The sequence below is a fragment of the Capra hircus genome, chromosome 5 (genome assembly GCF_001704415.2).
Source record: "Capra hircus breed San Clemente chromosome 5, ASM170441v1, whole genome shotgun sequence".
NCBI lineage: Eukaryota > Metazoa > Chordata > Mammalia > Artiodactyla > Bovidae > Capra > Capra hircus.
This window is the reverse complement of record NC_030812.1, coordinates 90010274-90022571: the sequence shown is the minus strand read 5'-3', so window position 1 is coordinate 90022571 and position 12298 is coordinate 90010274. Positions and strand designations below refer to the sequence as shown.

Below are 12298 nucleotides of genomic sequence, written 5' to 3'. Positions count from 1 at the left end.
CAGGCTCCTCCGTCCATGGGATTTGCCAGGCAAGAGTACTGGAGTGGGGTGCCATTGCTTACATATCCCCAAATCATCAAGTGCTCTCTTTTTAATGTCAGATAATCTTGAATTTTTTAACATAAAATTGCATAGAGAGGAATTTTAAAAAGAAAAATTGTGTACCAAGACTGCATCAGCAATGATTATTCACTAAATTCATTTCAGAATGATAATTTTTTGATTTAAAATATTTTGAATACTTTTGAATACTTATTGTTCCAATATAAATTTGTAATGATATAGGAATTATCATGACAGTGTATTTTATTGAGAGTTAGATGAAGAAATTTGTTCATGGAGAATGTGAGCTGAAACTGTTTACATGTGATAAAATTACAGTGTTGATGGTAAAATAAGAACATTCTCATGCAAATTCCTTTACAGAAAAGTCATTTGAGAAGTTTTCCCTGAGACTATTAAAGAGATTGACCAGTAAAATAGATCGGTGTTCTATCAAACAGCAAAATGATATCAAACTTCAGCAGTAGAAATATGCGTTTTTTGAAATTCCCATCAAGTGTTGCCTGAGAACCTTAGCTCAGTTGCCTAAACTACACCTTTAGGCCTTCAGTGGTTGGCCTTCCCTAGTAGCTCAGACAGTAAAGCCTCCGCCAGCAATGCTGGAGACCTGGGTTCAATCCCTGGGTGGGAAGATCCCCTGGAGAAGGAAACGGCAGTCCACTCTAGTATTCTTGCCTGGAGAATCCCGTGGACAGAGGAGCCTGGCAGGTCACAGTTCATGGGATCGCAAAGAGTCAGACATGACTGAGCGACGAAACACAAACTTAGGCTTCAGTGGTTACTCCAATGTAGTTTATGAAGCAATTAGAAACTTTTGCCTTTTTATTTATTATATAAATTTATATTAGTAAAAAATATGAGCTCAAAAATACAGTGTTTAACCTGAGAAGAAAAAAAAAAAAAACTGACATGAAAGATTAGACCTGAATTTGACAGTTTTCTGAGATGATAAATTCAATTGCCTATTCACACATAGCTGCTGCTGCTGCTGCTGCTGCTGCTGCTGCTGCTGCTGCTCCTGCTAAGTCGCTTCAGTCGTGTCTGACTCTGTGCGACCCCATAGACGTCAGCCCGCCAGGCTTCTCCGTCCCTGGGATTCTCCAGGCAAGAACACTGGAGTGGGTTGCCATTTCCTTCTCCAATGCATGAAAGTGAAAAGTGAAAGTGAAGTTGCTCGGTCATGTCCGACTCGTAGCAACCCCATGGACTGCAGCCTACCAGGCTCCTCTGCCCATGGGGTTTTCCAGGCAAGAGTACTGGAGTGGGTTTCCATTGCTAGGAAGCCTATTAGTAGCAGTTGTTTCTGATGATAAACAATTTAAAATATCCACATAAAAAGGTACATCTGTTCTGAAGTAGAAAAGAATTTGTACATATGTTAATGATGGAATCTATCGCTGAAGAAATTTTATCTTATGTCCTTTTGGACTATGTTTCCCAGATCCAAGAAATACTGAAATTTTTATCTAAGTGTTATTTCTATATAAAAACTAAAGGGGCATTGTTTTAATGCTTTTATCCCACCTAGGAATTCCATACTAATCTATTGGCTTGTGCTCAGTTGCTCAGTTCTGTTCAGTTCAGTTCAGTTGCTCAGTCATGTCTGACTCTGTGACCCCATGGACTACAGCACAAAGGGCCTCCCTGTCCATCACCAATTCCCAGAGTTTACTCAAACTCATGTCCATCGAGTTGGTGATGCCATCCAACCATCTCATCCTCTATCGTCCCCTTCTCCTCCCACCTTCAATCTTTCCCAGCATCAGGGTCTTTTCAAATGAGTCAGTTCTTCACATCAGGCGGCCAGAGTATTGGGAGTTTCAACTTCAGCATCAGTCCTTTCAATGAATATTCAGGACTGATTTCCTTTAGGATGGATTGGTTGGATTTCTTTGCAGCCCAAGGGACTCTCAAGAATCTTCTCCAATACCACACAGTTCAGCAGCATCAATTCTTTGGCACTCAGCTTTCTTTATAGTCCAACTCTCACATCCATACATAACCACCGGAAAAACCATAGCCTTGACTAGATGGGCCTTTGCTGGCAAAGTGATGTCTCTGCTTTTGAATATGCTATCTAGGTTGCTCATAACTTTCCTTCCAAGGAGCAAGTGTCTTTTCATTTCATGGCAGGAGTTGCTCAGTCATGTCCAATTCTGCTCTGAGGTCCCCAGTCCTAAATTGCATCATATTTACTAACACTAGTTTGTTTATCTGATGGAGAAGGTACTGGCACCCCACTCCAGTACTCTTGCCTGGAAAATCCCTTGGATGGAGGAGCCTGGTGGGCTACAGTCCATGGGGTCGCTAAGAGTCAGACATGACTGAGCGACTTCACTTTCACTTTTCACTTTCATGCATCGGAGAAGGAAATGGCAACCCACTCCAGTGTTCCTGCCTGGAGAATCCCAGAGACAGGGGAGCCTGGTGGGCTGCTGTCTATGGGGTTGCACAGTTGGACACAAGTGATGCAACTTAGCAGCAGCAGCAGCAGTAATTTATCTGACCTGTTAAATCTGACACTTGAGAAGCTGGAGATAGATTTAGGTGAAAGTTGCCTTAAAACTCTAGGTTTATCATAAGAGTTCATTCTGCACCACTAGTCCTCTTGCATCTTGACTGTTGAGAAATGTAAGAATAAGGCCTGGATGTGTGTGGTTGAGATTATGTGAGCATGAGTACATCAGAACTCAAGATTTATAGTTCATAGTCCTACCTTCATGAGAAGTGAGTACATGCTGTTACCATAAAGCTTTCCATTCCAATACATAAAATGTGCTCAGTAAATATTTGTTGAATGAGTGAATAAATTGTAAGTTCTCCATAAATCATGATTAGTATTATACTCCTACTATTATTATTGTCTTCATGTCTTTAAACTGCTGATGAGGAAAGAAATGAATGTTTTATCCTGTACTACCTACTCATAAATTCATAAAGTCAAAGGACATCTTTAGAAATAATGAACACTGAGGAAATGAATAATGATCAAGGCCATATTTTAACTTTCTTAGCAAATTTTGGCCAAGATTGATATATAATAATGGAAAATCTTGGATTATTTTTTAAAAAACCTAATATTAGAACAAGACAAATGGGCCCGAAGTTTTATAAAAAATGAGGGGAAAATTATTAAACATTATTGATTTATATTTTTAACATCAAGGACATGGCTGCTTCTTCATAAAGAAATCACTGCATGATAACTTTGAGAGATGCCAACCCAGAAAACCAGTGTTTGATTACATTCAACATGGAAAATTTTAGTAAGCTCAGAATAGAAGGAAACTTAGATATACATGTATTTTAAAGTGAAAAACTATAAGCATTGATGTCATTAATGTCAGGAAAAATATAATAATGCCTCTATCTTTATAGTAAAGCTCTATATCTGAGATTTGTTATATTGTTATTTTCCACTTGAGTAAGAAAACAAATAAAGCAATTCCAGATAATTTTCTTTTAATTTTTGAAATAACAAGAATTTAGTACAATAAGTAGTTACAAGATAAAGATTCAAGAGTCGGTAGTGAAAAAAATAGAGGGTGAACTTTATATGATCACCTAAACAGATACAGAAAATGTAGTTATTACAATTTAGAATCAGTTTTATTAACTCTCTAAAAATAGAAAGAAGTGTCCTTAACCTATAGCTAAAAACTATAGAAAACATTGTGCCTAGTGGTAAAACATTAAAAACGTTTCCCTATAATCAAACAAACCAAAAATGCCTGCTATTACTATTTTCATTTAACACTGAACTAGAAATCTTAGTAGTGTAAAAGGTAACAGAAAACTATGTTATTGTTTTCATATAACATGACTGTGTCCATTGAATTTCAAAAGAATATACAGTATAATGTTAGAAATAATGACTTAAAATCTACTCATATATTAACAGTTATTAGTTAAAATTTAGGGAAAAAACTAGAATTTAAAAGCTATAATAAATCTAACAAAAGATACACAAAACAGTCACAGGAAAAAGAATTCTAAAATTGTACAGCAGGACATAAAATGAGACTCAATTAAATGGAGAAATATGCCATGTTTAGTGGTTGTATGTTTCAATACTGTGAAGATGTTGGTTCTCCCCAAATTAATTTATAGTTTATTGAATGCCACTCCAATGATTGTTCATTTATTTTGTGAATGGGTAAGCTGGATAGGCACATCAAGCTGAGCACATCATGAGAAATGATGGGCTGGATGACTTACAAGCTGGAATCTAAATAGGTGGGGGAAACATCAACAACCTCAGATATGTGGATGACACCACTCTGATGGCAGAAAGCAAAGAGGAAGAGCCAAAGAGTCTCTTGATGAGGGTGAAGGAGGAGAGTGAAAAAGCCAGCTTAAAACTAAATATTAAAATAAACTAAGATCAGGCCCCATTACTTCATGACCAATAGAAGGGGAAAAGGTGGAAGCAGTGACAGATTTCCTCTTCCTGGGCTCTAAAATCACTGTGGATGGTGACTGCAGCCATAAAATCAGAAGACGATTGCTTCTTGGCAGGAAAGCTATGACAAACCACAGAAGTCCATACAGTCAAGGCAATGGTCTTTCCAGTGGTCATGTACGGTTGTGAGAGCTGGACTGTAAAGAAGGCTGAACACCAAAGAATTGATGCCTTCAAACTGCGGTGCTGGAGAAGACTCCTGAAAGTCCCTTGGACAGCAAGATCAAACCAGTCAATCTTAAGGGAAATCATCCCCAAATACTCATTTGAAGGACTGATGCTGAAGCTGAAACTCCTGTATTTTGGTCATTTGACGCAAACAGCCAACTCATCAGAAAAGTCTCTGATATAGGGAAAGATTGAGGGCAGAAGGAGAAGAGGGTGTCAGATGATGAGATGGTTGGATGGCATCACCGACTCATTGGACATGAACTGGGTGAACTCCAGAAGATGGTGAAGGACAGGGGAGCCCAGCGTGCTTCAGTCCATGGGGTCCCAAAGAGTCAGACATGACTGGGTGACTGAACAACAGAAGCTTGATAAGCTGATTCTAAAATATATTCAGGAGGTCAAAGGACCTAAATTCATTGGAAAAAAAAATAAAAACACCTAAAGAAACGCAAAAAAGCAAAATGGCTGTCTGGGGAGGCCTTACAAATAGCTATGAAAAGAAGAGAGGCGAAAAGCAAAGGAGAAAGGGAAAGATATAAGCATCTGAATGCAGAGTTCTAAAGAATAGCAAGGAGAGATAAGAAAGCCTTCTTCAGCAATCAATGCAAAGAAACAGAGGAAAACAACAGAATGGGAAAGACTAGAGATCTCTTCAAGAAAATTAGAGATACCAAGGGAACATCTCATGCAAAGATGGCCTTGATAAAGGACAGAAATGGTATGGACCTAACAGAAGCAGAAGATATCCAGAAGAGGTGGAAAGAATACACAGAAGAACTGTACAAAAAAGATCTTCATGACCCAGATAGTCATGATGATGTGATCACTAATCTAGAGCCAGACATCGTGGCATGTGAAGTCAAGTGGGCCTTAGAAAGCATCACTATGAACAAAGCTAGTGGAGGTGATGGAATTCCAGTTGAGCTGTTTCAAATCCTGAAAGATGATGCTGAGAAAGTGCTGCACTCAATATGCCAGCAAATTTGGAAAACTCAGCAGTGGCCACAGGACTGGAAAAGGTCAGTTTTCATTCCAATCCCAAAGAAAGGCAATGCCAAAGGATGCTCAAACTACTGCACAATTGCACTCATCTCACATGCTAGTCAAGTAATGCTCAAAATTCTCCAAGCCAGGCTTCAGCAATACGTGAACCGTGAACTCCCTGATGTTCAAGCTAGTTTTAGAAAAGGCAGAGGAACCAGAGATCAAATTGCCAACATCCACTGGATCATGGAAAAAGCAAGATAGTTCCAGAAAAACATCAATTTCTGCTTTATTGACTATGCCAAAGCCTTTGACTGTGTGGGTCACAATAAACTGTGGAAAATTCTGAAAGAGATGGGAATACCAGACCACCTGACCTGCCTCTTGAGAAATCTGTATGCAGGCCAGGAAGCAACAGTTAGAACTGGACATGGAACAACAGACTGGTTCCAAATAGGAAAAGGAGTATGTCAAGGCTGTATATTGTCACCCTGATTATTTAACTTCTATGCAGAGTACATCATGAGAAACGCTGGACTGGAATAAACACAAGCCGGAATCAAGATTGCCAGGAGAAATATCAATAACCTCAGATATGCGGATGACACCATCCTTATTGCAGAAAGTGAAGAGGAACAAAAAAGCCTCTTGATGAAAGTGAAAGAGGAGAGTGAAAAAGTTGGCTTAAAGCTCAACATTCAGAAAACGAAGACCATGGCATCCAGTCCCATCACTTCATGGGAAATAGTTGAGGAAACAGTGGAAACAGTGTCAGACTTTATTGGGGGGGGAGCTCCAAAATCACTGCAGATAGTGACTGCAGCCATGAAATTAAAAGATGCTTACTCCTGGGAAGAAAAGTTATGATCAACCTAGATAGCATATTCAAAACCAGAGACATTACTTTGCCGACTAAGGTCCATCTAGTCAAGGCTATGGATTTTCCTGTGGTCATGTCTGGATGTGAGAGTTGGACTGTGAAGAAGGCTGAGCACTGAAGAATTGATGCATTTGAACTGTGGTGTTGGAGAAGACTCTTGAGAGTCCCTTGGACTGCAAGGAGATCCAACCAGTCCATTCTGAAAGAGATCAACCCTGGAATTTCTTTGGAAGGAATGATGCTAAAGCTGATATTCCAGTACTTTGGCCACCTCATGCGAACAGTTGACTCATTAGAAAAGACTCTGATGCTGGGAGGGATTGGGGGCAGGAGGAGCAGGGGACAACAGAGGATGAGATGGCTGGATGGCATCACGGACTCAATGGACGTGAGTCTGAGTGAACTCTGGAAGATGGTGATGGACAGGGAGGCCTGGCGTGTTGTGATTCATGGGGTCGCAAAGAGTCGGACACGACTGAGCGACTGAACTGAACTGAACTGAAAGAAAAACAGGTAAAAGAATTTTCAAGACTCATTGTAAATTCTAGCTATTTAAAAAAATGTAGTATTAACACAGAGATCGGCAAATTGACAAGTACAACCAAATGAAGAGGCCAAGAACAAGTCTATATGTATATAGACCATCGGTGTTGGACAAAAGTTGAATCAGTGAGGAAAGAATGGTCTTTGCAATGAAAAAAAAAATTGGTTAAACTAATCATTGTATATCTATACTTCCAGATAGATCATTTTTTAAAAAATAAAGTTAACTCTTGTTTCTGAAATAGAGAGATTGTTCATTCAACAAATATTTGGGGGCTACTTACTCTGTACAAGTTATTGTAAAATTTTTCTTCCAAAATATATTTGTTGTTGTTGTTCAGTCACTAGGTCACGTCGGACTCTTTGTGACCCCATGGACTACAGCATGGCAGGCCTCTGTGTCCCTCACCATCTCCCAAAGTTTGCCCAAGTTCATGTCCAAAATATATTTCTGTTAAAAAAGCAGATTACATTTCAAATAATTGTGATTTTTGACTCTTGTCTTTTTTACCTCCATCTCACACAACTTCAAAATTCTTACAAAAACATGCTCCCTTTATCTGCCTGATTCCTTTCTTCCCCTCCTCACTCTGTCAGCCACACTGCAGTTTTTTGCTGTTAAGTACCAGTCATCCATCTACCTCTGAGCTTCTCGATGAGCTGTTGTTTCTATCTAGAATATCCTCCAACAGAAATCCCCATGGTCTATGTTCTTGGCAAATTAAGTTTGTCAAATCACTCTGCCCATCTTTTCAGTGAGATTATCCCTGACCATCCTGTTTAAGGGGTTCCCCTGGTAGTTCAGCTAGTAAAGAATGCACCTGCAATGCAGGAGACCCCAGTTTGATTCCTGGGTCAGGAAAATTCACTGGAGAAGGAGTAGACCATCTACTCCAATATTCTTGGACTTTCCTTGTGGCTCAGCTGGTAAAGAATCCACCTGCAATTGTGGGAGGCCTGGGTTTGATCCCTGGGTTGGGAAGATCCCCTGGTGAAGGGAAAGGCTACCCACTCTAGTATTCTGGCCTAGAGAATTCCATGGGGTCACAAAGAGGCAAACAGGCCTGAGCAACTTTCACTTTCATCCTGCTTAAAATGGCAACTGTTTCCTACTGCATATTCCTTCTCCCCAATTTCTATTTTAGTTTCTTCTATCGTTTCTATTACTTTCTCAAATCCTATATTTTCATGTTTATTTCATGATAGTTTATATTCACATTATAGAAACTTTATAAGGGGAGACATTTCTGTCTGCTTTCTCATTGGTATATCCCAGTATGCACCTGGCATATAACAAGAGTAAAACTAGTGGGAGTGTCATCTGTGTCTGTGTGTCTGCTCGTTTGCACAGGTGTACAGAGGAACCTCAAAAGAAAACTACCAAACTGTTCATACTGGTTATTTGAGGGGAGGAGAGTGGTAACAGAAGAAGGATGAGGCAAACCTTTTACATTTTACTTAATATTTTACTGTGCAGCTTGAATTACATTTTATTTTTAAAAAAGCAAATATTTTAGTGTGCCTGGAATTCCTTTCATAATTCATAAAACAGATCAAATAGGGTAGCAAAACCCCGAAACTGTGGACAGCATCCAAAACAAAACTAAGTAACAAGGTATTCTTAAGAACAAGCAGGGAAGGGCAGATCATTAAGTTACAGCACCTGTGTAACTGAATCTTATGAGAGGAAGCTAAGGAAGCTACAGGTTAGCTAAGGAAGCCACAGGGTATCTGATGGATCTGAGAACAAGGCTTCACAGAGGTCACAGGTACTCGCTGGAAAGCTGAGTGGGCCAATTTGATAAGCTATGAAGCAGCTGAAACAGGGAAGGACTTTTACACACTCCAGTTCACAAGAAAGGCCAAGGGTTCCATGGAAAATCTGAAAAGGTTGGAGAAGTCTATAAACTCTCAAAGGTAACTGACACTTCTTCCCTAGAAAAAGTCCTAAGCTGAAGACAAACTGCTATAAATATAATCCGAATGAAAGAAGAAAGATTGTAGAAGCAAAGGAAAAACAAAATCCAGAAAAAATTGGGGGCAAAGGGACAAGCCAAAGCAGCATATCTCAGAAAGTATGAAACAGTATTTTTTTATTTTTTTACCACTGTGACAGCAACAGAAAAGAGGGCTTAAGATCCTGAGAACTCTCTACTCCTTCCTGAAAGTTTAATTTCATCTTAAAATCAATAAGTAAGATGGATCATGTCTGAATGTCATACAAAATTAGAATTTAAAAAAAAGAAATAAGATGCAAATAAAATCTCTTCAATGAAAGTATGCCAGAAAGACATTCCTAACAAAGGGATAAACTGTTGTATTTCAAATTGAGCTAAAAGAAATTAAGAAAATGATAAAGATATGAAGGAGCAATGTAAATTACAATTAGAGAAAACTCAAAAATGAAATGATGAAACCTCCCAAAAATTAGAAAATAAAACATACTTTAATAAAGTCTCTGAAGAAGAAAACTAAAGTAATATATCAAAACAATATCAAAACTAAATTGCATATTTAGTATTTTGATAAATATTAACATCATAATTCAAGAAGCTTTCAGAAAAATGAAAAGACTTGAAATTACATATGAAAAAGACACTTTGCATGTTGAGAAAGTTACCCAAAATAACCAACCTGAAACATATTTTTGGAGAAAGTGTTGGATTTGAGGGGAAAAGAAAAAACTCGCTTTAAGCATCTAGGCAAAAAGATCAATTCATTTGTAAGGGAAAGAAGTTCAGACTGTCATAAGAAATTTGGGTCATAATCCTTTATTCCAGAAGAAAAATAATATTTTTGTGACTCCCAAAAAGGAGAACGTGAGCCACGGATACAGTAGCCAGTAAAATTGACTTTCGTGTATAAAGGCCACAGGAAAAACTGTTAGCAACACCCAGAACTCAGAAACTTACTTCCTTGAGCACTTCTGGCAGAATTTGCCAGAAAATGAGCATCAGATAGTCGAAATGACGGAGGGATGTGACCCAGGACTGGTAGAGCATATCGTATTTAATGATAGTTAGAAGAGGGAATGTGTGATATGTATAGTATAGATACCATATGATGCAGATAGAATAGCTCTGTAAAAATGGGAGTGAAATAGGAAGCACATATGAAAAGTGAAGTAGGCATAAAGATTGCTTTATTATATGAACTGGGATAAAAAGGATAACACTGCAATCAGATACTGGAGAAAAAGGGCACAGGGGATAAAGGGTATTGTCTGAAGACAGTTATTATACCATTAGGACACAATTGCAAACCTTCTTAAATATAAATAATCATAATAATAAAGCAGAGATGATCCAAAACTAAACCAGAAAAAATAAATACAAGTGATAAGTACTCCATGTAAAATATGTGTATATTAAATATAGTATTATAGTATACAACTTCTTAGAAAATAGTTGACAGAGGAAATCAAATATATTTGAAAATAAAACAATAAAAGTTCAATCATAATTTGTTGTTGTTGTTGTTAGTTTTTTAGTTTTTTAATTTTAAAATCTTTAATTCTTACATGCGTTCCCAAACATGAACCCCCCTCCCACCTCCCTCCCCATAACATCTCTCTGGGTCATCCCCATGCACCAGCCCCAAGCATGCTGTATCCTGCGTCAGACATAGACTGGCGATTCGATTCTTACATGATAGTATACATGTTAGAATGCCATTCTCCTAAATCATCCCACCCTCTCCCTCTCCCTCTGAGTCCAAAAGTCCGTTATACACATCTGTGTCTTTTTTCCTGTCTTGCATACAGGGTCGTCATTGCCATCTTTCTAAATTCCATATATATGTGTTAGTATACTGTATTGGTGTTTTTCTTTCTGGCTTACTTCACTCTGTATAATAGGCTCCAGTTTCATCCATCTCATCAGAACTGATTCAAATGAATTCTTTTTAACAGCTGAGTAATAATGTTTAAATATAAGGAGAAGAAGGGAATAGTATAGAGAGTTCAGGGATAGATGTTGGGATTCTTGAAATATACACTGTTTTGATAGATATAACTTCTGGAATTAAGTATTTTAAACAAATTGATGTTTTAAATTATTCCTAAAAAATAGAATACAAAAATCCGAGACCACATTGCCTGTCTCCTGAGAAACCTGTATGCGGATCAAGAAGCAAGAGTTAGAAATGCACATGGAACAGAGAACTGGATCAAAATTGGGAAAGGAGTACGTCAAGGCTATGTGTTGTCACCCTGCTTATTTAAATTATGCAGAGTACATCATGTGAAAAGCACAAGCTGGAATCAAGATTGTTGGGAAAAATATCAACAATCTCAAATATGCAGATGATACCAGTCTAATGGCTGAAAGTAAAGAGGAATTAGAGTCTCTTGATGACAGTGAAAGAGGAGAGTGAAAAAGCTGGTTTAAAACTCAACATTCAAAAAACTAAAATCATGGCATCCAGTGCCTTCACTTCACGGCAAATAGAAGGGGAAAAAAATGGAAACAGTGACAGACTTTATTTTCTTGGGCTCTAAAATCACTGCAGATGGTAACTGCAGCCATGAAATTAGAAGACGCTTGATTCTTGGAAAAAAAGCTATGACAATCTTAGAAAGTGTATTAAAAAGCAGAAACATCACTTTGCTGGCAAAGGTCTGCCTAGTCAAAGTTGCAGTTTTTCCCAGTAGTCATGTGTGCATGTGAGAGCTGGACCATAAAGAAAGCTGAGTACTGAAGTACCGATGCTTTTAAACTGCGGTGTTGAAGAGGAGTCTTGAGAGTCCCTTGGACTGCAAGAAGTTCAAGCCAGTCAGTCCTAAAGGAAATCAACCCTGAACATTCATTGGAAGGACTGATGGTGAAGTGAAGCTCCAATACTTTGGCCACCTGATGGGAAGAGCTGATTCATTGGAAAAGATCCTGATGCTGGGAAAGATTGAGGGCAGGAGGAGAAGGGGACAACAGAGGACCAGATGGTTGGATGGCATCACAGACTCAATGGGCATGAGTTTGAGCAAACTCCAAGAGTTAGTAGAGGATATAGGAGCCTGGTGTGCTACAGTCCATGGGGTTGCAAAGAGTTGGACACGACATAATACTGAACAACAACAAAAACAGAAATTTAAAGAATTTCTGTTTTTGAAAAGTTTAAAGAAGTCAAAATAGAAATATTGCAATTAGTTTTATATTTCACCATGGAAGTTAAGATGTGAATTTGAAGTTGATAAAAAT

General features: G+C 38.3%; 1 protein-coding gene across 1 annotated transcript in view; it reads left to right on the top strand.

Annotated features, from left to right (window-relative positions):
• PIK3C2G (phosphatidylinositol-4-phosphate 3-kinase catalytic subunit type 2 gamma) overlaps window positions 1–12298 on the top strand; it is a 470847-nt gene that overhangs the window by 361073 nt on the left and 97476 nt on the right. The gene's annotated exons all lie outside the window — the stretch shown is intronic.